Source organism: Phasianus colchicus, chromosome 15, assembly GCF_987193195.1.
Source record: "Phasianus colchicus chromosome 15, bPhaCol1.hap1.1, whole genome shotgun sequence".
NCBI classification, from domain to species: Eukaryota; Metazoa; Chordata; class Aves; order Galliformes; family Phasianidae; genus Phasianus; species Phasianus colchicus.
Window position 1 is genome coordinate 7,003,549 of NC_143450.1, and position 27,343 is coordinate 7,030,891.

The 27,343-nt window shown below is 38.9% G+C and overlaps 1 long non-coding RNA gene across 1 annotated transcript in view; it reads right to left on the reverse strand.

The window, feature by feature from the left end:
* Window positions 1–24,273, reverse strand: part of LOC116231891 (uncharacterized) — an 89,586-nt gene extending 65,313 nt beyond the window's left edge. The window contains exon 1 of the long non-coding RNA XR_016471336.1: window positions 24,200–24,273. This is a non-coding gene — a long non-coding RNA (uncharacterized LOC116231891). The remainder of the gene's footprint in view (window positions 1–24,199) is intronic.
* Between the last annotated feature and the right edge of the window lie 3,070 nt (window positions 24,274–27,343).

The following is a 27,343-nucleotide window of genomic DNA, read 5'->3' on the forward strand; positions in this document are numbered from 1 at the left end:
TGCTTCAAATCTCATGTTACTATCCCCATAGCATAAACAGGCACACATGGCCTTCATTCTGCAAATAGCTGCTGTATGGCCAGAACCACTGCAATATCCTTACTGAATGACTGATGCTAAATAAGGACAATTTCTGACTATTCCTCAGACTACAACCATTTCTCTTCCTACATCTCAATGTTTGCACACGATATGACATCTGATCTGTTTTGCAGCTTGCATGGATTTAAACCAGCAGTCTTAACAAAACAAACAATTATTATCTTATGTTACATCATTGTCCTTCTGCTTCATCTGTGTTTTTTTCCCTTTTCTTTTAAAAGGCATGCCTATCCGCTCCGCAATACAAATGTAAGAGCTTCATTAAGCACTGCTATTTATGCAAGTAAGTTTAAAAATCAAGGCAGATGTTCTTTAACTAAGATGCATTTGGAAACTGAATTTATGCCTCAAAGCATAAGCAGATCCATATCTTGAAATAGTGGCTATGGGAGTACCAAAAGGTCACCAAGGAAGTTCCCAGCACAACTCCATCTGCTGGGACTGCTCTCTAATCCCAGCACAGGAAATTCTCAGGCCTTTCTATCCTTTCTACCTGTAGAGCATCCAATTTCTCCTTGCCTTTCTTTCCTCTCTCCTCTCACCCTCTCCTGCTCCAGAAATGCTTACTTCACTTTCAAGCATCCACCATCCTTGCTGAACTTTTTAACAAGTTACATACAAACAAATCCTCACTTATCTTTTCACCTCAGCTTTTCTTACTCATTTGTGTCTCTGGAGACCCAAAATACTATAGAAATTGCTCAGCATTCCTTTGTGCTTGCACAGTGCCTAGAAAATGTCACCCTAATCCACACCTTTGTACTATGGAGACAGAAGTTACAGAAAATGATAGAAGAAAAAAGTCTAAAAGGAAAAAGTACACACCTATAGAAAATTACATTATACAGTCTAGAACCTCTGAACTCAATGCAACAAGTGTTTGGGGTTACACTTCCTCTCTGGCTTATTTAATGAGAAGGCAAATCAGAATTTTTCTCTTTGATGCATGTGACAACACTCTATTGAACATCCATGTTGAAATTCTACTGGTGTACAAAATAGGGATAAGAAAGAAGCTTTGATTGCTCACAAAGCAAGGGGGATTTATTGAGACTTCGAAAGAAATTTCCTGGATTCTCTTGATGTACAATACGAAACCAAATAAATACATGATAGCATGCTAGAACTGTTAATTTTGATTGATACTATTATTTGGGCTAGTTCTAAATATCTGCATAGATTTGCTAGCCTTTCTGTGTTCCAAGTATACATTCCATCTTTGTCAGATTCTCTTTCTCTGCACTGCTACTGTTTTGTTTTTTTTTTTCCTCCATTTTCACTCATTTATTTCAGTTCTGAATTTTTTCTGTTTTCCTACCCAGCAGAATTTTTCCCAGGTAAACAGGTTAAGCTGTGTCACTACGAGGCCAAATACTTTCCCTCTCTGTGAGGAACAGAATGGTTTGGGTTCAAAGGGAACTCAAGGATCATCGAGTTCCAACCCCCTGCCATAGACAGGGCCACCAACCTCCAGATATGGTGTACTAGATCAGGTTTCCTAGGCCTTCACCCAACCTGGTCTTGAACACCACAAGGGCCGGAGCACCCGCAGCATCTCCGAGCAGCCTGTCACAGCACCTCACCACTCTCTCTGTAAACTTCTTCCCCCTGACATGCAATCTAAATCCTTCCTCCTTGAGCTTAAAACCATTCCCCTTTGTCCCATCACTATCTACCTTTGTAGAAAGTTGATTCCTCTCCTGTTTATAATCCCCTTTTAAATACTGGAAGGCTACAATGAAATCTCACAACCTCCTCTTCTCCAGGCTGAACAAGCTCAGCTCCCAAAGCCTGCCTTCATAGACATAGTTCCATGCTGTTCAGTCACATTTACCAAAGGCAGCTTAAACTCAGACCAGCAGAGACCACTGAACAATAATTCATACTTTTGTATTTCTACACATCAGGTTGTCACAAAACAGAAGAGCAGGCGGTCCACAGAGAACTGGAGAGAGGTATGTGGGGATTCTTTTTGTACTCTGGCAGTTCGTACCTTGCAACAACCATCATGGTTCACCTGTATGAAATGAGTTCTGAGGACAACAGGAGTGACACAGGACCAAACTGCACACCTATGGTTAATCCACTGCTGAAGAACACCACGGTGTTCCTATGCGATGAAATACATTTACTGGGTGTACTTAGTGATAAACAAGAACTGTGCCACTATTTAACACGGAGAAATAAGGCACAGCAATTTTAGAAAAGCAAGCGATAATGAGTATGACATTCAAATGAAACTTCAAGAGTCTTTAAAAATAAGAATATAATTACCTGACTGAAATTTGTCCTGAGCACAGAAGATATCAAAATGACCAGGAGATAGTTAATGAGCGTGACCTTGACTAAAAAAATGATCATTTTCTCCAATGTCCATTAGATGCAGATGATTATGTTAGCATTTTAACTAAGAATCTTCTGTAGGAATACACGGCTATGTATATACATATTTGATGCATTATATTTTAATTAGGTTCATTTCCTTTTGACAGCAAAGCTTCTGTTCAGGTGTCAGAAATGGAAATTTATTCCTAATCCTTATCTTCTAAATGGATTATAACATGAAATAAGACTTCAAATAGAAACTATATCTCTATCTAACTTGGTGAAGTAAATTCTTTACATCAATTATTCTCTTTTTAATTAAAGTTAGACACAATGATGCCCTCTCCATAACTCTACATGTATACGAGGCAAATAGCATATATACATTTCTCATTAGAAATGAAAACAAATCTTAGGAAGTTTCAGAAGGCAAAAACGTAAGAAGCAGCCATACACACTTATACATACTTGCACACACTGAATTTGCATACACAGAACAGATGCACAGGTCATTGCTGCCACAAAAATAAAATTCCCACTCCCATAAAATAAATAAATAAACACACACAAAAAGAGGCAGATCTAAACTATACTTTGATTTTCAGGCTCATATCCATTGCCATTGTTCATGTCGTATAATCAGAAAGAAAATTATCCCATAAGAAAAATATGGGCAGCTGTGCTCCTCACTAACAACATAGTAAAGTTCTTACATGAACTGTCCCATTTTTTTTGTACAACTCACAAATAAACTAATCCATTATATGCATTCAAATAAAGTGATGCAGTCACGCACAGGGTGTGACTATTTGCTTATTAGTGTAATTAATAATTGGGTACTCCCATAGGTATGTTCCAAACTCAGAGCCCTACTAAGCAGAATGACTAAGTTAAGAAACTTAACAGTCGACCTTCTGCTTGTCCTTCTCAAGCTCTGCATTTCCAAGTGAGGGAATTGAAGTGTTAACATAATTACGTACATATATAAGCTCCACTTTGAAAGCAACCATACCTTGTTGGTTGCCTGCATTACTCGGCTTGTTTTATTAGACAGACCTGCTACAGAACTCCCCCACGCTAAGCACAGATCAGGGCAATCTGTCTTTGAGCATCTCCTTCCTGCTTCTTAGTACATCCACCCTCAGTACTTCACTTGCACAGCCCCATGTTTTTTTGCCTCACACGTGCTTTCCCAGAATCTCTAGAGCATTGCTACAGAACACATTTTTGCCAGTACAAGTTTTTCACAAAGATGACAAGATTCCCTAAAATGAGAGAGACTGACATAGGAAATTCATATCTTTCAGAAAGAAAACAAAGGCAGCGTGCTTGAGGCTAAGTGAGACTTGCACGAAGACCATGAAGCCTGTAGAACCAGCTACTCACCAGCTGCATTTGCCTGTGGATACAGCACTATTTCGTCATCTACTCCACAAATACTCAAAAACTACTTACCAGGTAAATATTCATAAGGTGCAAATTAGTGATTTCACAGCTCTGTTCCCTTTCTTTTTCTCCTCCAAGCTGCTACAATAAAACCTCACTTAACAAAATCCCAGTCAAATGTAAGGCAGGTCTGTCCCTTGATCTAAGCTTATACATGCCACCTCTCCAGATTATTTAAAATACTGATTATTCAAATATTTCTGTCTCTGAACGTCTCTGAAACATTGCATGCATATGTTAGGACTGATTTACAGCTGGAAAAAATAAATCAAAGTCACAGAATGCATTGATAAAAGGCTGAAAGACCAACTCTGTGGCTGGATCGAAATCTGCAGTTAACATAAATATCACACTTAGCAGATAGTTCTTGAAAAAACATACACCAACTGTGCAACCTTTAGACAATATCCTTGTACAATCCATACTTTTTTTTTTTTTTTTTTTTTTTTTTTTTTTTTTTTTTTTTTTTTTTTTTTTTACACAAAGAGAGATGCAGCTTGGAAATCTTCTGCATACCGTGTTGGAGCAAAACAGCATCCTGGCCAGAAAATAACCTTTGCATCAAAAACAAGGTGCTTAAAAGAAAGATCTATGATGCTAATAGAAAAACTAAAGGTCTGATGAGGGTCCTGATTCCCACACAGCCTCTGTATTTTAAAACACTAAATCCCAGTCCTATACATTTTCTTCCTTAAACTATGTTTGACAAAAGTCTGGAACAGGCTCACTAACTCTGAACAGACACTAGAACTGAACTCACAGAGCAGACTGCAGTATGGAAACCCATCCTGCTCCTGGTACTGAAAAAAACATTACCTTCAGCTACTCTGCTGACAAAACTCTGTGCAAACACAGAGTTGCTAAGCATGCTGTCATATGACAATACACATGCAACATCCTCACCACAAAGTCACTGCAGGTTCTTTTTGTAATTGCTTAAGAAAGAAGAAAATATTCTAGACAAGTAAAAAAAAAAAAAAGTCTTTCAGTCTCAGAAACCGAATTAAAAATATTAATTTCTTTTGCTATTTAATCTGCACACCAAATTATTGTTTTTCTTAAGATGATAAGAATAATTATTAGAAAAAAAGTTTCTGAGGTCAAGTTCCTCATGCTTACATGTGTACAGACCCTGCACTGCCATCAGACAGCACTTTCTAACTTTAGGACTCAGAAGATGAAGGATAGCTCCAAATAGAGCTTCCCACTGACATTTTTGTGCCAGACTCCAAGGTGTTTTATGGTGGTACTTCATTTTGGTTTACATGCCCTAGGAGAAAAGCAGTACCCACAGAACCTAGAGCAGCAGCTCGTTTCTTTTTCTTCATTTCCTCAACACTCTCTTTCTCCAGCAGCTAATGTCATTACCAGAGATAACAAAAGTTAAACACTTATGCCAACCCCAGGCAGACAGACAGAACCCTTTGACAACTCCCCTGAGAGCTCCATCTGTCTGATTCATTATTCAATGAATCAGAAAGCTGAAGTATGCTTTCCTATAAAAAAAGATGATGCTATAGTTCTGCATTCCAACTGGCTTTTCCAATTTATGGCTAAACTCCCACATAAACAAATTCAATTTGCAGTATGGTTTTATTCCACCAGCTTTACCAGTGAAGCTAAGTAGAAATGTCATCAATGTTTGAGTGATTGCTGGATATTATTTATTTAATGCAAAATGAGTACTAAATGAATTGGCAAATTAATCAGATAATTATGTTATTACCTTGAAGAGATTTGAGTTACTTCATGTGAAACTATAGCTTATTGTAGTACAACTTTGATTACTGTCTAAATGTACAGATCATCAGGAATGATCCTAATAAAAACAAGATTAGTGGATAATGGAGACAAGGTGGATGCCGGAGGTATTGCTGACACCTCATATTTAAACAAGAAATTGGAATGAAATTGAGCTGAAACATGCTGGAACAGGTGAACATCAATAAACTTCTTTTATAGAGCACTCTTATTGACAATACGTATGCTAGGAAAGCATGAGATTGTTTCCTTCCACAAATTTGACTAGGACTAGGTTCCTCTAACAGTGTACTGAAAGAAACCAACCAGCTGGAAGCGCACAGTTAAGTGCAGAATTTTCTCATCAGAGTTTAAAAGATTCTATGAAAATTAATTGCTCTCCTCCCCTAGAAGCAATTTAGGAGCATGCATTTCAATGACTGGCCAAAGACCTGAGGGAGGGCACGGAAGAATATCTAAAGTGAATCAGGCAGAATTTGGGGACTGCAGAATCCTGCAAAGATTTGAAAGGAAGCATCAGATGCCTGGCACTCCTTGCTACTCCGTCTTCTCCAAATGCTCCGATTCTGGGAACATGCTGATAATTCATACCATCACTCTCTACTGCATGTGAAGCTGAGAAATCCTTCTGCAGTCAGCCTTAAATTCTCTATTATTTTATGGATTTCTAGACATAGACATTTCTAGACACAAAGGCCAGACCGTTGCATTTTTGACTTGTTAGCCAGAACACTGCAAAAAGGTTCTTAATTGCTCATTTATTAAATACACTCTATGTCTGTGTTTATTAGCACTTTGTCCAAAAATACATTGCTATCTACACAAAAGAACTCATTATTCAAATGCATTTTCTGAATAGCTTTCCAGCCTCTGTAATTTCCTTATTTGCAGCATTCTGTATTTGAGACAATTCCAGTATCCAAATGTTACATTTCATCTTTATCTACTCCCAATAGAACCATCATAACTCATAATAAGCAACTCTGAATGGCAGGTTTCTGACGCAAACACATGAATTATGATTTAGCTTTAAAAAATTCCTTGCATTTAACATTTACAGTACTGTCAAATGTTCGTGTAAGTCAATATATTTTCCATCTGAAGAAAGTATGAGATGAAAAGGGTAAACTAAGTCAGAATATTTTTTAGACTGACTACAGTCACTCTTAGCATTTCAAGATATTTGTACCAAATAAAAAAAACCTAAGAGTTTGGCCAACAGCATCAAGAGATTTGAAGGGTTTCCCTGTCCTTGGGGTGCACATTTATTTTCTTCTGTAAAGATAATACTGTGGGACAAAGCTAAATTTTCTCCTCAGACATTATATTTGCTGAGTGAAAAAAAAAATTGCTTTAGTGACTGAATATGATTTCTATGGGCACAGATCAAGTTCTACACTAAAATGGTTGCAACATAATACACCAAGGCATGCCTTCACTTTTGGGAAGGATTATTCATGCAGTTATGGGGTAACTTGCTTGTGCCCACATCATCCTGATCACTAGCTATCTTACCTGCAGAAGACTCTTAACTACAAATGTACATGTTTCACGTGAATAATTTTGTCTGCTGAAGCAACAATATGAAATCAATGCCCTTGAAAGTAGAATTAACTTACCAACATTTACATCATTACATACTTGCATATAATAATAAGCTGGTTGCACTCTGAACTTTAGATTGTTCCACGAAGTATTGGAATAAATGTTTCCTACATTAGAATCATAAAATGGCTTGGGTTGGGAGGGACCCTGAAGATCACCTAGTTTCAATTTCCGTGACACTACTGGGGACACCTCCTTCTAGATCTCCACTTTCATCATTATATAGCAGTAAACAAATGAAACACATAGAAAAATAATTTTATTGAGCTGCTTAGCCACAACCCTGCTAGACTGGCTGCTAGAATCACTTTACTCGAGAAACAGAAAGAAAGAATGGAGCAGGTTTCCATTGGCACAGCTATAGAGAACTCAAATTCTCACCAACTTCTTGCAGTTGGACTACACCATGCTTTTTTACATCAAATTCTTAATACATGGTACAGATCTTCACAAAGCTCCTGTCTAATTCTAGCTCTTTCTTGATATCAATGGAACTTGAGCTTTCTCTTGGGGCAAGCTAATCCAAAAAGGTGTTTCTCCACTTAAGTTTAAAGAAGTCTGCAGAAAGTTAGCTACAAAGGAGACAAGAGGCTTCTGAGACACAACTGAACCTTATGAAAAATAAATTACAGAAAAAACATATTTAATAGACAAGCCTAATGTTTTTCTTGGTGAGAATACTAAATTGACTGCCAATTCAAGTTTGCATCCAAACTGTCAAATATAATTGCTTGTATACGTAACATAATAAAAATCTTTATTGTTGAAGTTTTAAAAACACTAAGTAATATAACACCAGCTTTTACAGCATTAAAAACAAATAATAGACTTATGTCAACTTATTGTATTTAGAGAAATGCAGAAAATCCATTAGATTTCATTAAAGACAGACAAATTGTTAAATGGTTTCTGCTGCTTTGATCCACACAAAAGACACAAATCATTTCTTGGAAACATTTCCAATTCAAACTTGCCTCCTTAAAATAAGCTTTTCAAACTGTGCATTAAAATAAAAGCTATATTCAAATGCAAACACTCAACTCATAATTTCTGCATGTTGATAATTGTATTAATCGGGTAGCAATCTGTGCATCTGTGATATTGTTGTGACCTCTTAAGCTGAAAGCAACTTCTAATAGGCACTTTGAAAATTCAAGAGTCATTGACATGAGTGCAAGAATGTTCTATTTGCAAAGAAACGTGTTCAGCTGGTAAACAGGAAAAAAAGAATTCAAGATAATCTGAAAGATGAAGCAAACAAACTGGCACCAAATGAGGCATAATAAGAAAATGGAGTAGCAAAAACAATTTAAATGGCTCTCCTGCTGCCAAAACCAGTCTAATGTAGAAGTTTAACTGCTCTTCCTACACAGAGTGTATTCCCTTCAAATGCTTTTATTCTAACCCTACTGCATCTAGAAGTTTAGAAAGGGCACATTCTATTTCTGAGTGAAAAATGAGACTGGCAAAGATGAAACCAGAGACCTCTCACAAGTAGATCCAAAAGACTTGAGAAACAATGTCAATATTAATGGATAATAACCAACTGAAAAACAATTCAGGAAGTAATAAGGTTATGATGAAGATTGATACTCATTAAATACAAGCCTTACTCAGGCAAGAGGATCCTTTTTGACAACCCCGGGAAATGGATACATGCAGGAACTCTCGCAATAAGACGACGACAACTTCCTGACTTCCTATACATACTGACAGACCAGAAATGATGGCAAGCAACAGCAGCTACAAATAAGTGAGGTGACATTTGGGGTGTTATTCGCTGTAATTGTTTTTCTCGCTTGCATTTTTTGTTTGTTTAAATGAAAGGAAATAACACTGCTAAAGAAGCAGTCAGAAGGGAAATGGAAGCCTCTTACTTCTCCCCATCTTGAAAACACAGCCTCATTTAGCTATTTCATGTATGCAAAATAGAAAGTTCAATATTTATTTTCTAAACAGTTAAAAAGAGTGTCAACCTTTACACCTCCTCAGTAGTAAATAGAATAATCCACTCCTCATAAACAAAAAAGAAATAATGATGACACGGCTTCTGAGTGCTAACAAGACATTTTGAAAAGGAACATTTTATCTGTAGGTGAGATGAAGGTGCGAAGTGCCACAAGACACTCCAGGTGCTCTCAGCAGTTTTCGAAAGGGAAGAGGGCACCAGACTTGTGCCATCTCACATCTAATAATGTGACTTGAGTCATTCTGGAAGCTGTCCCCCTATGACTGCATGTGTAGCAAGTCCAAGGGAGTTTCCTCAGCACCAGCACAAGAACTCATTTCTGCCTAGAATGCCCTCAATTTTTTTTTACTTTATTATGGTATAAATATTAAGTAGAAGAGTAATTAAATACATTACAAATTACATGCCCTTAAAGAGACAATAACTACTCCTCCTAATTAAGAAAGAAATTACTGAAAACTGAAATTTATTCACCAAATAGATTCCATATTCACGAGCTCCCTTGCTTAAATCCTGATCTGGTACCAACTTTTACATGGACAGCAAATCTGGAGATCTGAATCCAGGCAAAATTTATAAAAAGGTGTAAGAAGGAGAGTGAAGGAATAGCAGAGGAAACAAGAGTAACAGCATGTGCCCAACACAGGCCAACTATAGGCATAACTACATCGTTCCATTTTTTAATTCTATATTTAATTATAAAATGATATAAATAGTACATAAACAAGATGCATATGAGAAGTACCTGCCGGACACTACTTAGCTGCTACCCGGCAGCAATTGACTTCATGCTCCACACTTAGAAGTTCAAGAGCAAGCGTTGAAGCCCTGAGAATTTGAAGATCACCTCCAAGTTGCAATTGTTAATTCTCCCTTTTATTTTTTTAATCAAATATTCAGTCAACTATAGTTGATGCTTCCATAAATTTGTGTGGGAAATGGGATAGTAGTGTTCCAGTGCCAAGCTTGAAAATAACATTGATGTTGACGGTGACTAAAATTGGGAACTCTAAAGATGAGCAGACATTCCTGTGCCTCTTTCTCATTTAGAAGGTATACTCCCCTCCAGACCCTCCTTAAAGCACACATGAATAGGAGCTAGTCTGTAGCAGCATAGAGAAAGACAACCCCTATGAGAGCCTGCACCGTTTTATCAGGTTATTACTTGCTTACGTATATATTACCATTATTCTTAGAAAGGGCTTATCTTCACTCCTCTCTGTGCCAGCTATTATCATCAAATTTTAACAGCTCAGCCCTGCTCCTGTGCCTGAATTTGATTTCCTACTTCCTCAAACTGCTACTGTATTCCTTTCAAAGAAAGGGGAAAAGAGGAAAAAGAAACAATCAATATAAGATGCAACTTTCAAGCAGAGTTTCCACAGTATCTCAGTGGTCAAATTGGAAAGGGAAGGGCATGCAGTTGGAAGATAGGAGGTTGCATACAGATATGGTATCTGCTGGCAGCTGGGCATAGAGGCAGAACTAGAAACTGCTGTGGCTGTTTTCATTTACAGCTAAACACCTGGAATATTATCATGCTTCTTCAGAAATAATTATGACAAAAAAAAAAAAAAAGAAAGAAAGAGAAAAAGCTACACAACTCTTCTTCTGATTGTGAATGCCTAAAAAGAAATGGAGAAGCCTGGTCAGTCCCACGTTATTTCCCACCACAAGGCTCCTCTGCACTGTTACGCTTTGCCCGTCACTGGAACTTCAAGCAACAAGAGAAACGTTCACTTCCCTTTGCCAATATTACCCAGGCGCATCTCAAAAGCCTGTGTCTCTCCATGCCAGTCCTTACTCTAATATCACCTTGGACAAAGACACCCTTTCCTTTATCCTCTATAGAGCAAGTATTCTCTCAGCTTTTAAGTACTATATTTTAAATACTTGCACAAATAAATTCGTTCTCTTAACAATAATGTTTTCCGTTCTCAACCTGTGTTTATTACAGTTAGGTCATTAATTCTAGTTTTGAATGTAGCATGAAAAATTCTATGAAGAATTCTGAAGTTTTAGTACACTTAAAACCATGAAGCCTACCAAATGTGCATTTCCCAGGAACAGCAACTGCCACAAAGTTATAAATGCAATAAACTTCAAATTCTGTACCAGGAGAATATGGCATCACTGCTACCAGTTAAATAGCTAATGTGCTTTAAATGAAATAAATACTTGAAAAACTGAAAGGAAATTCCTGGAGTTAATTCCAATTAAAACCCATGAAGTACACTGGGAGCAAGGATGGCACATAGATAAGAGCTGGGGTACATCCTACTAAAAGGTTGTGGTTATTAAGAGAAAGTAAGGAAACAAAAGCCTATTCTCCACCTGCCAGCAGCAGACCTAGTGAGTAATCTCCCTCGTTTTGTTGTTAACTGATGATCTAGAGGACTACAGACAGAAGACATACAGAAAATCAAGACTGTAACTGGAATAGACAGGAAATAATGAAAATGAACTCAAAAAGCAAAATTGAAAAGACAAGGAAATGAAATGGAAGAAGGACATTCAAAACTATCATGCAGTGCACCTTTGGATAACTAAACATTTAAGTGTCATCCTGATGAAAGGAAACTTAGTTAATCTTTTCCGACAAGTCTCTTGTAAGATTCTTACTCTCTTACTGTCTTAATGTCTTCCTTACCGTCTTCCTGTAATACCTGTTACTAGAGGAAACTTCTGTAAACAGAAAGGGCTGCAAAGGAACAATCAGGTGAAAATCTAGCAAAAAACCAATAAAAATTGCTTTAGGCAACTGCAGTCATAAAAATTCCTTCAGCTACTTTATTTTCTCCACCAGTGTTAAACTTTATGGAGCATACCATGAAAAGGAGCATCGTTGCACTGGCAGGGACCCTAGTAGGGTTTGCGTAACTGCGCAGTGTTTGGCTCTAAATTTGTTTGTTTCTTCTCTTCACGAATATTCTAATCCCTCATAACTCAGGTGTTGTTCCCCAAGTTAGAAGAGCACATTTCTCATTTCTTCCCAGGCAGAATTTTACTCGAAGTCTGGAATGACTTGATCACATTTCCAATGAGGTCTTCTCAGGCAGCAGCTCCGATAGCAGCAGGGCAGGGCAAGGCAAGGAGAAATCTCATCACTTGGAAGCTTGCCTGAGAAAGACACTACCAATAAAACTTCTCCCTTCTCCTTCAGAAAAGCACATCAGATTTCTGAAGCAATACCTTCAGCTTGCTCTGACATCCTCAGTTTCTCCTTGATATTGCCACCATTGGAAAAGGAGGAACAGACAAAAAGGGGAGAGAAGAACAAGACCAGAACTATACATCATAGGCACATTTCCTCAGGGCAAACCGCTCCATTTCCTTGCTCATGGCTTACATAAAATTGGAGCTAGACTCTCCTTTATGCAGCAAAGGGACCAAGAATGAAAGTGGTTTACTTGTGATGATGCAGGCAGCCTATCACAGCAATAGCAGTGTTGGTAACGGCTGATCAGCTTTCTGGCTCCTCCCTCCCTATCGCCCTTCAGGCAAGCACAGCACTGTCCCATGGCACTGCAGCACCCAAGCGGCTCACTGGAGGAGGAAGAAAGAGCCAGAGCTGAAGGGCAAGGCAGAGCCCCATGCTGAGGTGAACGCAGCCAACTTGCTGGCAGGAACAGGCTCTTTATGCACATCATGGAAGTGCTAGGAACAACTGCATGAATGATTATATATTATATATATATATATTTTTTTTTACTGCTGCAATAAGAGTTTCCTTACTGTCTGAGAAGCCTTCTGATCTTCAAGCCAACTCTTGGTTTTACTAAACACCTTTCCCTCCACATTCTCCACTCTCAACAGCATTCCCAAATTTATTATCCGTGACCCATAATGAGGCAATAGGTTTCTATGCTGGAAAGGAGAGGCTGTATGAACATCCTATTTCCAGTCTCTCATTCAGAAATCATCGCACAGGGAACGTGGTTCTGTGTCCTTTGCCACCGTGTGGCCTCTAAAAGCATTAACAGTTGACAGATTTCCAGCAGGAGTTACCTAAAGACTTCTCTCCTCAAAAAAAAGGCACTCCTTTTCGTTTTTCCTGATCTAATTTGTCTTCTAAGGGGATGAACACTGTGTTTCAGAATGCCAACATCAAAGGATATAGAAGAAGCCCAGCTTTCCCATGCTTGCTCTTCATGACTTAAACAAGAGCATGTTAAATTGATTTTCAATACAACAACAATGTACACATTACATAGATTCCACACTTCATGGCAAAGTCCAAAAGACCTGAAGAGCAGGGAGCTCTGAGCTCCCAGATGGGGGAGAGAAACTTCTGAGAGCTTTTGCCATAGCAGTTGGTTATGACAGCCATGCTTTAACTCCTTCATCAGACGTGCAGTACATCAGTGAACGCAGCACACTCAAACAGCAGGTCACAGCAGCTCCAGGAAATATAGGCTAAAAACTAACAAAAAAAAAAACCCAAAATAATCCTATGGAAACCTTATAATATACGCAGAAAGCCCTGACAAAAATATAGAGCTTTGTCCCTTAGAATATAGGTCTCTTTGTATAAAACAAGGTCAACATCTTGTGCTTTGTTTTATGAAAAAAACTAATTAGAGCATATTTTTACTGAGTTCAGTATGAGCACAAGTAGTTCATTTAATTGAATACGTGCAAAATAAAGACAGCTCCGAATATCAGATCTTTGTAGCAACAGTGTTTACATTCACCCCTCACACATTAGCAACCATTAGACAAATCAATCACAGATTGAGAAGCACTTGAGCAGGCTGAATGCAGGAAACGGAGGGCAGTGGCACAAATACGCATTACACGTTCTGCAAGGTTAAACTAACGTGAAGTAAATCCCTCAAGTTATGTAAATAAATTATAGTAATGTTGTCTGACAGCTTATATTAAATAAGATTAATTCAGTAAGCATAAAATATGCAGGATACTTTTCCCACTAATATGTCCCTATGCATCTGGTGACATGCAAGGCAAAAATGTGACACCCAAAGAAGATTCTGCAGTCTCCAAGCCCAGAGAAGTGAGTGAAAGAGCTGCCTGTCCTGCAGTGGCATCTCTCTGCTGGCTCAACTGCCGCTCAGCCCACCTGATCACACACCAGAGGCACGCAGCACACCCACTGCCAGGCAATACCTGGAATTCTACAGAACTATTGAGAGGGTCAGAAGCTCGAGAAGTGAAGCAGACTCCTCTGCCTTTTACACATTTGGATGTAAACTGGCCCCCAAACAGGTTTATAAACCGCTCAGTCTGCAAAGCAGATACAGCAAAGTATTTCAAAACAACTAAGTGGAAGATGAACTGTTTTTGAAAAATTCCAAATGCTTCATCAAACATTTTTAAAACCAGATTCCATCTCTATCAAGATTTCAAATACCAAAATTCCATGAGGAAACAAAAATCAGAGCAAAGTACCAATATAATTAACACTGATACTTCCATTTTCCTGTAAAATCGTGAAAAGCTTTCTAACCCAAGATACTCCTAGCAGGGAACCGATGCATTTCCATCAAACTTCCTATTAAAGATTTTATCTTTTTTCCAATCCTCCCCCTTTCATCTGGCTTGGCACCCAACCCTTCGAAGTTTCATACTTCAAAGTACGAACCTGCTTTTATATACAAAAGAACATACTTCTGTAAAAACAAAGAACCCCAAAGACACACACACAGCTACAGAACAAGCCACTAAACTCCTTTATACTTTTGATACTCAGACCTAACCCTTTTATCACCAAAAGAGTATTGGGAAACCACAGACTGCAGACAGAAGTAATCACTTTTAAAAAACAATTGGGAGAAGGATATTTTTGGTAAAGGAATCATGTAAAAACAAACCAACAATCACTTAATTATGGATCACTCAAAAATTAAGGACTTCAAGACACTGAAAAGCAAGTTATATCCCAAAAATCATAAACCATTCCTACAATGTATTATCTTCATTGAATTGAGATTAAGAGTGACTTTATCCATCTATCTGTTTGCAGGCATGACTTCAGCAAGTAAGTTCTGCTCATTTGAAATAAATAGGCTTAATCTTACTTCTTAATCTTCACTTCAACTTTCATCTTAAATTTCCTGCTTTCAAGTATCAAGCCAAATTGACTTGATGCTTAATGCTTGATAAATAATGAACCTTTGAATTAGCCTACGTGTGATAAGGCAGTGATCCCATTATTTCTAACATTCTTATAATCAGGCAATGATTAAATTATTTCTAACGGTCCTTAGCACAAATGCAAAAATACACTAAAAAGATCCTTAACAAAGCTCCCCACCATGTTTTTTTATTAAATGCCCTTAATTTGAGTGTTTTATCACATGATTACACTAGCTAGGCCGTAAGAGCTTATTTTAATGAGAATAGGAAGAGCTCAAACAGTAGGTGTTCTGTGTATCTCTTTGACATCTTTATAACCATGTGCCATTTTGAGTGTGATTAGCCAAACAGCAACCATTAGCAAGGTTGATTAATACTTCTAAAATATTCTACATCTTTGGATAGCACTCAGTTTACTTTCCTCAAGGAACAGACTGAAACAAAGACTTCTGCTGATCTCCACCTGAGGACACAGCGCAGCGTAAAGAGTTCAACAAAAAAGGGACCTGAAGCTCAGCTCCCTGCCAGCATCACTGACATTTCTATTTACAGAATTCTGGACTCACATATGATACCCAAGGACTTATCTTAATTAATATCATTTCCACGTTACAAGTGTGAGCACAGTTGCAGTTAAAGAAATGGGGTAGGCAGGGTAGCTTCAGTTTGTGCCTCCAGGACACTGCTATCAATAGCAGACACCTATTACAAAGCTGAGAATCAACACGAAATGCCATTTAACATCCTATTAAAAAGAAGAAAATCTTCCACATATTGAGCTTGCAGAACAAAGAAGTGCATTAAAAGCAGTGATAAGGGTATTAAAAGGTAATATTTGATGTACGCCTATCTAGTACATTAATATTGAATTTGGCTGTGATATGAGTTCCACCAGTTAAAATTACATATTTCTCTTTTTCCTTGAATCAGAAGAGACAGTTACAGGAAAAAAAATCAATAATCTAAAGCCTACAAAGCCAAAAATCTCCTTCCAGCACTTAGATACCATGGTGATAAAGGCCATGAAATAAAGGTCAGAAATACATAAAATAGACATTAGATGCACAAAAAGACATTTGTCATGTGAACTGGAATTAGTCATGCCTTGCTCTTACAGAGCTTTGCCATAGGAGCTTCTCCTGCTGGCACAGCACAACCTATTCCTTCTGTCAGCCCACAGGTAGGCACTAAGTGTCTGAAGTAGGGATATGTGATTAATGGGTATACTCTGGTGGCAAAGTGATGGGGAAAACTGGCTTTGAAGACAAGCCAACAATTTTCTGTCATTCACTCTGACTACTGCTCAGTCTCAAGGCTAGCAGCCATCCTTAGGAAGACGCTTCTCCAGCACAACTTTTGGATGCCTCATGCCTCCATACACAGCAAGTTAAGCATCTTGCAGTTTTCCATGAGTTCGGAAGTTGCTGCAGTCCTTTGCAAGCAGATGAGGGCTAAAGGATGTGGAGTGGAGAAGTGTTATGAAGCCAGCTTACAGAACATGCCTTCCCATGGACCACACTGTCCACGTATCAACCACCAGTTAGATATTGATCCTAAAATTATTACTATCTAGCCAACACTGAAAATAACTAGACTATTAGAACAAAACATAGGGTATAAGGAATGGTCTTCTCCACATGACAAGCAGTACGTAGGCTGCCAGCACTGTCTCCATGAGCCCAAAGGTGGAAGAACACTTTCAACTACCTGCTCTGCCTTGCGCTTGCTCACACAGTGTTAAAGCTGAAGCAACACAGACTGCATAGCAATTGTCAACTTCTGCCAACATTAATCTCCTTCTAGAGTACTGAAGAAAAGATGTTTGGATTCCCTTCAGTGCAGTTAAGTCATATTTTCATCCCACATCTAGTTGTTACAAGGACGTACATGAACATGATCATGCTGCTGTTCATTTCTGTACTTTGGATAAAAAGCCTGAAAGTAGTTACAAGGCAAATTTGACATGGAGAAAACCACCATAATTTGTTTTATTCACCTGTAATTTTCAGACCTGGCTTATCCTGCCAAGTCAGCCCTCTGTCTGAGGGATGAAGGAGATTTCCAAATAAAAGACCGGTTATGTTTTATTGAGACGATGTGTACTTGACTGTAATAGAGGAAACATGCTAGAGGAATTTATTGCACTCATAGAAATGTAGTTGGAGTTCACTTTATCACTGGTAGATAGCACAACTTACTGGCTTCTTCACATTTGTATATGCTCATTTTATTGTATTAAGGCAAAAGGAGAACGTTAAGTGTCTCTACCTAATCAGAAAACAAGAAAAAGTTCAGAAATGAGATTGGGGGGAAGAGGGGAAAACAAAAAAGAGAGGAAAAAATAAATCCCACAAATGAGATGGATTTGTTGATTTAAATGTAACTAAGGTGTTAGGAGAGATGTCTCCTCACCTCCACACCAATTCTTGATGTGAGGAGACATCTCTCCTAATTACAGGAATTGCACCAGGAAACAGTCCTCACATGGGGAAAGGCAGGCAGCAAGGCTGTTGGGGGCCTGAATTCCCTGCTGAGCTTCTCCATACCTGCAGCTTGCTCTGACTTAAGTCTTTAGTAAGGAGAAAGGGACAGAAGACAAGAGTGGAAGAAGGACTCAAGGACAAAGTGACAGGGAAATGTAATGAGGAATGTCAGTAGACAGGGGAAGAGCGCTGAGACAGTAACAGTGATCAGCAGGCACAAACAGAAGGAGAAATCAGGGACAAAGGCAAAAGGAAAGATAAAACTTTTCAAGAACTTGCCCCGGTTTCTCGTACTGCCTTCTAAAAAGCTGCCATGCAAGAGGGCAAAGCAAATACTTCCAACAGACTTTCTTTGGACTTCTGAGAAAGAGTGGGAAAATTGTGTTTTTTAATAGGTATAACTCACTTCTCTCTTTCATTGCTACCCTCAAAAAGTTGTATTCATCAAGACTTTGACAACTTTAAAGGAGCAAAATTCACTTTGTAACCTAAGCACTAATGGTGGCAGAAGATACTGCTCCAAAGAGAGGGGATCTTTCTGAAAGAGAAAATAAATTGAGTAGGACAATGGATATTAAGGTTACATTTATTTTTGAAAAATTAAACTAGTACGAGTCTGAACAGTTTATGCACAGGCTCCAGTAAAGGTCAAGACAAGAAGGGGAAAAAAGTAAACAGCTCATTTTATTACCTATCATGTAAGAATCAGAGCCCTGCAAAAAGAAGAAATATCCTCTTTCATGCATACATCTTTTCTTCCCTCATCCCTTTAGAAAAGAGTGACACTGCTTAGGAGACAATAATTCAGTGGGTTCCCTGTCCGCAATCATCTCGTGCCACTTATGTACAGGGTGCTGCACAGCAGCTGTTTGCAGAAGGCAATGCTACTGCAGGCTGTGCTGGTACCAGTGCTGTGAAATGCTAGAGCCACAATGGTACTGAGAGAGCCTTCACAAAAGGAATAATTCCCTGTTATTGTCAGACCACTTTAGCTTTTATCTCATTATGTCAGAATCTTCCCCCAGCAAGCTGCTTCCCTCTACAGCCTCCTGCAGTCATGTAAATTTGTCTATAGCAAAGCAGATCCTAAGAAATCTTCCCTTGCTCCATGTACGTACAACCATACCATATTTCTGCAGAACATCACCCTTCATTTTCTGAGGAAGAGAATAAAATCATCACCTGCAACAGCATCTGCTCTACATGAAAGAGCAATGTGTACATTTGTCATTTCACAGAAAGCAAGATGACTGCCAGGGCTCTGGGCTGCCCTGCCACCGCCCATGCTCACCCAGCTGAAGGCACAGAGAACACCATCCTCACAACTTAACACACATAGTTATGTTTGCTTTCCAGCAGAGAAAGGAGGTTCTTTCATCAGAGCTGATGGAGTGAGGAGTTTAAATGTAGAACTGAGGGGGAACATTTCAAAACGCTTCCCAAAGAGCTTAGCAATATGTAGATGAGTAGTGCTTTCAATGTATCTTCACTACATCATCAGGCAGCCAACACTAGAGATGAGCAAGACAGAAAAAGCTTTCAGAAGTGGTCAGGAACTACAGGCATCACTGGATTGCTTCCATTAAAGCAACACATATCAGGGCACAGTCAAACCAGCTTTAATTCTGACAGCAAATGACTGGCTCTTGGCAAGGTTCTGGGTCAGCAAACATGTAAAAATGGACAACAGGCACATTCCTACCCATACAGCTTGGCTATTTATTACAACAAGTAGTGAAGTGGTTGTAATAGTCTGCCTTATTCCCTCCAGAATGTAATTCTACCACAGTGCCCATTTGCTCTGTCGTGGGAACGCTTCATGTGAACAGCTCTGCAAAGAAACGGAGAAGACTAGCAGCTTTTACCCTCAGGACAAGACAAATCCAGTATCACAATCACTTAATGAGGGCTACAAATCCGACTAAGTGCTTTTTCATTTATAAGCCCTAGATAAAGGGGCAGGAGAACCTACGGTTCCCCTCCAGAATGCTCCAGATAAAGACAATGCCAATTTTGGCCTCATGACAGTGTGTTAATACAAGATGATCTGCAATAAAGCCTTTCTAAAGAACACCACAGAGTATATGTTTTAGCAATTATGCCACAAGACTGGTGTGCTTCAGCAGCATAATCCCCCACCATTACAGCCACGCTTCAGTGAGGAGTAGTCACTTTGCCATGATAATGCTTCAGCATTACTCTTCCATTTATGTAATGAACAAGAGTTTCAGAAGTTTGATTTGGCAGATGTTGGAGTAGAATCACGCCTGACATTCCTTGCTGCTGACACCCAGTTACTTTCTTCATAAAACATTGTCAGGAGCTGTTTCTCCTTACCGGGTCAGTCAATCGAACATTTCAAAGACAACTTTGACATCACCTGGATCTCAATAAAATATGTTAAATTAATATAGAGAAAAAATTGGATTACAGAGTAGTTCCCATATTCCTCTTACTCAATCTCTTTTTTTTGAGACCCAAAAAAGAACTGGGTGAGGTATTACAGGACACAGATAACCATACTCTCTGCACAAGGCACGATTACCTTCTCCAGGTTCTCTCACTAGGGGAAAAAATTACATTCACAGTATCACCTTCACACTGTACGTATCAAAGTATCTTCATATATCAGTATAAACCTGAAGAAAGAGTGAAATATCTACTCAGATGATCAAGGACAGGAACACAACCCAGGCCAGGTCCAGTTGGCAATGTAGTCAAGTTTAGCTTGATATGTTCTAGAAGGGAAAATTAAGATTACAAAAAATAACTTATTTTTCCTTCAGGTCAGCCTTGTTCCTTCTCCTTCACATCCCATCCAACTACTACCAACAAGCACCACTCCATGAGAACACAACCTTTTCACTTACAAGTTCCCTGAAGCAGGTTGTAAAGCCCTGCTTAGATGTACATCTCTGCAGCACTTCTGTAACACAAAGAGCCTTTTTAACAACACACACACACACACACGTAGTCTTACACTACTTCAAAATGAATTTACACTCTCCAGAATAGCACTGAATGAAGAATAGCCAAACAATCACGTTTACATGCCAGCTTTCATGATGAGAACAGTAAAACATTCTGTGCTTCTTTCAAAAGGGAAAAAGTGTATATATATATGCTTTCTTCTTTATCACCTATGATTAGCTAGCAACCAAACATGTCTCTACAACTAAACTGCAGAGCTAATGCTTCTCTTTTTCAGCTGACAAAGCAGGGCTGAGGAAGAGAAGCTTTCCCAGTTTCGTGCTGTTTGTCCTCAGTCTTCTAAAAGCCATACTATTCCTTGCCAGGTTGTTTATGTTAGAAATGTAGGACCCAGAATCCAGTAGTATAGTTGTGAATTTAACAATTAGGTAGAATTGTCAAACCTACTTGCTAAACAACACAATGAGACGTAAGAAAAATAACATCTATCTGTATTTGTCTGCCATTTCCACACTGCCAGAATCTGTCAAGAAAAACAACGCCTATGAATACGGCCTACATTCAGATGCACTGTGAAAACGCTTCAATAGTTATAACCAGGCTATGTAAGTCAAGGTTTGTACCTTCAGCTCACTGTACAGTGCTCCAGCATAGAAAGAAATAACTTGGTAGTAGCTTTACTTTACAGGGAGCTAACCACACATTAGCTGGTATTATCAGCACAGGCGTTGAACTAGTGAACCACGGGCACTTACCCCCAACTCACTTACAGACATCGTAAGAGCTGATAAGAGGCTTGTTATCCAAAGTGACAGACAGCACATGTTTATTTTTCCTCTTCCAGATGCAGTAGAGCAGATTACATAGCACTTCGCTATGTTGCATAGTGTCAATTCTGCAGCATTGAGCAGAATCACAACAGGTGGTGACAAGGAGTAGTATGATGGCATTCAAGATGGGCAGCTGGGTTTGCTTGTAATTCAAACCCCAGCGTGCCCTCCAAGTTCTTATCTAATGCCTGTAGTCAGTATCGCACCAACAAAGACATACATAGGCCCAAATACATAAATAGTTCACTCATGTATAGACATTTTCTAAGAGCTATTTGTTTCAGCAACCAGCGCTCCTTTAAATGGTTCTCCATTGCATATGAACATCTACATCTTCATTCTCTGCTTTACTCTATCATGACTACAAAAATCCCTTCATGATGACTAAATTTGCCTTTTAGTTGAACAGCTCATCTACTGGAGGAGGGAGGGAGACAGGAGGAAGGCATCAATTGAGCAAGTGCAAATTATGATACAGAAAAAGCCTTTGCACCTTTTAAAAAGGTTCTTAATCAAAGAAGTCATTCTCAGCACTTGAGAATCTGAGAAAAAAGCTTATTATATGAAAAGTGCTTGATAAATTGGGTACCTTAGGTTTTCCCTTGAATTCTCAAAAAGGACTAAAATTACTGGAGTGCACAACACAGAGCTGTGCAGCAACCATTCTGCAGACAACATCATTCCTAATTACAAATGCATAGAAAAGAAAGTGCACATATCACTCCCTCAGGAATACAAAGAAAATAACAGAAAATGTTAAGACAACCTCAATGAAAAGTTGCTATCTCTAGTGTATTATAATCTAATCTGAAGTACCTAACAGAACAAGACAAACTTTTACTTGCAACTTAGATCTTCAAGCTTATATACAGTGTTCACAGAGCTTCGTACATCTTTCTAGCCCCTTGAATCTAAAAGATATTTTCGCAACTATCATGTTCCTTGTGTTAAGGCCCAGCCTCAGACCTATTCAGGTACAAGAAAGCAGAAAACATCACTTGACATTGCCAACCCAAAGTCAAGCTGGACAGAACTATCTCCATGCCGAGCTCACAGGTGGGTAGCACTGCAGCAACACCCAACTGGTGAGTCCTTGCCTAGCTGTACCCATGAAAACAGCAGGAAACTCTTTTTTGACAAATGCATTAAAAAACACCTGTAACTTTTGCCAGCTGCTCTCCTGATAGCGTTTTAGTTAGAAATGAAGCTGAAGCACAGGTTGTTAGCAATGAAATATAGTCTACATTCTGAATAAAATAAAGATATAGAAATCACACTGATATATCAGTTAAAGATTTCCAGAATTCCTGCCTTTGAAGAAAAAAGGAGGCTTTTGCCTCTTTACTCCTAAAGCAGCAAGTGTTAATGTGGTTTTGGAGGCAATCCAAAGATGCCCTAGTTTCCTCAGCTAATTTCTTAGATTCCTCACTGCAGCAGCAAGGCTAGCAAAGTAAGAGCATGGGGCTGAACTTTATTTATGTGAGAATCAGAAACATGCAACAAATCTGCTCAAACTGACACAAAGACAGCAAAACACAACAAAATTTAGGCTGAAGTTTTTCCTGAAAAAATGATGCCTTAATTTACTGAAATGCCAAAGACTTGCTGTCAAAGGCTCACAAATATCACATCTAAAAGTTTCGTCCAGTTTGAAATAAAAAGCCCTGATTGACAGCAAAAATAGGTCCTTGTTAGCAATCAACATGCTTTGTTTTTCAGCCTCTCTGCATTTTGTGGACAACAGCCCAGATTTAGGCAGATTATTTCATTAGGGGAAGCTTACAGTTTAACTAAACACAGCTTTCTCAACAGAAAATTGGTATCAATCATTTCACATTTTTTAAGCAGTGAGAGTGATTCATCTCCAGGAAATCTGTATGATAATCTAGAGTTACAGCTGATCAGACAAAATTAAAAAGAGCAAATCACTCCATTTTTTGTTCCTTAAACTACAGTATCTTTACACGTGTACAAGAAAAAGAGAAAACAAATCCCCAAACACATCTGAGTTTTGTTACTTGTTTTCCTTCTTTTTACATCACAAAGTTTAGTTTGCAATACATTCACCATCTTTGTTTATCTGTAGGGTAAAGCAAAGTTACAGCCAACTAGCATGACTCAGCTAATGCTTTATGAAATGCTATTTTTCTTTTTGCAACTACATAAATCTCCTTGGGGCTGAGATGCTAGCTAGATTCTTACGCTGGCATTCTGCTTAGATTCAACTGGTCAGAACAAAACAGCTTATGTGTGATGGTGATGTGTAGAGGAATAAGAGGATAGGAAAAGGAGCTTTTCTTAAAAAATTTATAAATAGTTGAACATTCAGTCATCAAGCAAGGCTTGCCAGAACAACCATACTTGTTCAATATTTGACTGTTTGTATAGTCTTGAACTTCAAAAAATGTGCTTCTCTAAACTCCACTGTACTCAACAGGGCAAATGTAACGGTTTAACCCCTGGATTAGTTTTAAATAGAGAGTCTTTGTTCTCTTTTCCAAGGCCAGTAAAAATATGAGCCACATCTAATCCCACTAAAAATACATATATCACCAATTAACCAGATCTGCATTTAGACAAACTTTTACAAGATATTATCTAGGTAAATAAATAGCCATATCTGAAAGCACCCACTTGAAGTACTCACTCACAGGAGTCATGGATCTTCTCGGGCTTGGAAAAACAACAGGAACAAATGGTTTCCACCCCCAGCAGGGCTTTAAGAAACAGGTGATTCCATCCTAATTAACAACATCTAGTGCTACTTCATACCCACACCTGATCACAGTGATTTAGTTTACTCACAAACTAGGGGCAACACAGTGAATCCATTTGAAAGATGAGTTTTAATCTGCTCTGTGAATGAGAATTGTTGTTCCTATCTGAAAGAAACAAAAGGGCTCCCCGGCATCTGCATTCTTCTTCTCAGTCATTGCATTACTTAGCTAAGGCATTGCTAGGTCAGACAGTCACTTCAAAACTAGAAGAAACCAGGTGCTTTTTGTATAAACATAATTAAGTAATTTAATGAAAATCTGGTGAGTCCATCTCTCTCTGAGAATATTCAGGGTTCAGTTCAGTGTATTTTTGCTTGTTTTTCAATGCAAGCTGCACTTTAATGTAGCTTTGCTGTCACCAACAGGTTGCCATGAGAATTTAATGCTTTTCATTTCATTCTTTTAATGTTGTTATTCAGACTAAAAATAACAGCGTGACTCACCCAGACTTACTCTTAGTAAGTACTGTTTTAACTTGTAAGAAGTCTTGTTATGTTTGATGTAATTAATGATGAAGTAGTTAGCAGTCTCTGACTAATATGGGCAAATCTGGTAGGGGAAGGCAGATTAAAGTTGCTGCTGTTCAAAACATCACAGATAAAGAGCGAACAAAAATAATCTGATTTTCAAATTGTAACACAGAGATGCACCGCCCAGCGTCCCACTTCTGGTTTCTCAGAGCACTTATTCATCTTTTATTACAAACAGAATCATCTGTAGCCACTGCGTGAGATGATTGGTTTGAAAATAACGGGATTTTTTCCCAGCCTTCGCTTTGCTTCTATTCAATATGTCATGTAAAATAACGTGCCTCAAAGTGGCTGACCTGTCTGTCTACTTGGTGTTTATAAGGAGTTTGTCTCCATGGTATTTCAGTTCTTTATCTGAAAACAAAAGAGGAGGTACAGGAAGCCAAGGAAACCTTGAAAGGGAGCTGTAACAGTGATATACTCGAATCAGACTTGATGACCTAGGCAAATCCTGAGAGGCTGATGGCATGTCAGCCTGCTTCCTGAAAGCCCTGGGAACACCACAGTTCCACCTCTACTTCCACTCTCCTCAGAGCATACAGATTCTGCTCCAGCCTGACCTTACCAGGGCTGAAGAGGCTCAGCTGCACCATCAGCATTCAGGTGGGGAGGTGCGGAAGGCTGACCAGCTCCATCAATACTCCCCCCAACCCACCTGCCTCCTCCAGAGCTGATTAATACCACAGGCACAAAAAGGGACAGCTAAGTCTTGAAATACTTGCTGGAAATTGCATGATAGCAGCTGAGTACAAGAGATCAAGCAGTGTATTGGAAACCTGAAAGAACTATGTACAGAGGCAGGCATTACAGAGCACCAGACATTTAGATCTAGGGCTCCATTTGCTCCTGTTGGGACCAAACTAAATCACTTTTAGGAATTGAATCATGTGTTTGCAGCTGGGACAGCTCAATTTGTCATGAGTTAACCTGGTGTTTTGTCCATGGCCTAAGTACCTTTTGTACAGAGTGCTCACTTTATCATGCACACAAGGGCTCAAGGACCACAGGAACAAAATGAAAAGACTGGAAAAAAGACTTAGATTCTCACTTTCTTTACTCTTTTATATTTACGTCTATTTTAAGTTCAAGTAAATGATAAGGCGTGTAACACCTTTCTGTAACTCTGTGATAAAAATTGTAAGCCTCTTTCATATGGTATTATTTCAGCAATATCTAAGAGTATCGAGAAAGAAACAAAATTCAAAAAATCTGTGCTCTAGCGCAGGGAAATTTAAATGATCTCCTTGGCTTCTTTCTAGGGCTCTCTCACATATCAGTATGGAAGGAGGTAAGAGTGAGAGGATTCATGGGTTCCTGCAAATCTCTCTACAAGCTCAATAGAACTCTATACAGTTCAGCAGGGAACAAGGGCTGCAAAAGCCCTGATACACCACAGCCCCAGTGCCCACTGGTGGGGTTGGCAGCAGGGAGGCCAGAGGCTCTATCCCTGTGCATGGCCTTCAGACCACGACAGCCAATTCAGTTATCAGCCAAAGTAATTCCTGCTGTCCCTGGCTTTTTACAACTCTGCTTTATCTACTCTGATTTGTCTTGGCTCTTATATTTCGCCTTCCTTAGACAGCTGTTCCCTCTGCTTGTATACTAACACTGTCACCAGATATAACTAAGTTAGTTCTTAGAAGGACATATGGCACAGCAATAAATGGACTTCTAGAAAGCACCTTACACCATATAGCTTATTCCTTTTGTCATGCGTGTTAGCTACATCTGTTGCCAGGTCCGTGAGGATAGTATTGATTAAACTACATCAGTAATGCCTAAGTGGCACAACATTTGGGTTCAGACAAGGTTATAGAACCCTCCAGCACCTGCTGCTTAAATGGAGATCAGGGCAACAATAGGGAGAAACCAGGAGTGAGAGAATTTCAGAGTAGTGCCATTAAAATGGCTTTGCTCCTGCAGCAGCTCTGTGCTGCACACTTGCTGAGCTGATGCACCAGGAAACAGCTGAACAGAAAACAAACCCAAAAGAAGGAGCTCGCTCACCACAGGCAGGTCTCCCTGGTGTCCTCAGCTAAAATGTTAACCTGGATGTCTTTCAGGATAAATATCTCAAAGAGTTATTTGTACACAATGCTGCAGTGTTTACCTTTTGATTACAGATCTTTACACGCTGTCCATTATTATTGAATGCCAGGATGAAAGGCAGCCTAAGGGTCTGAATGCAATGTTCTGTCACAAAGAAAATACAGTAAAAGTAATGGCAGGCTCTGAAAGTAGACATACGCTAGATTGGAAAGAAATATGAGCATGGTGTCAGGGTTCCTTTTGCAGGATGCTAGGCTTCTGCTTAAAAAAAAAAAAAAAAAAAGGTTTGTGCTGTTTTCCCAGGACAATGCCATGTAAAGCCTGGATTTGGATATAAATGCAGATTGTGCATATAAAATCTTGACCAATTTGTGCCTCTTGCATTTGTGTCCACACAAATAAAATATACATCACAGAACTACGCTTTCCAGGTTAGTGC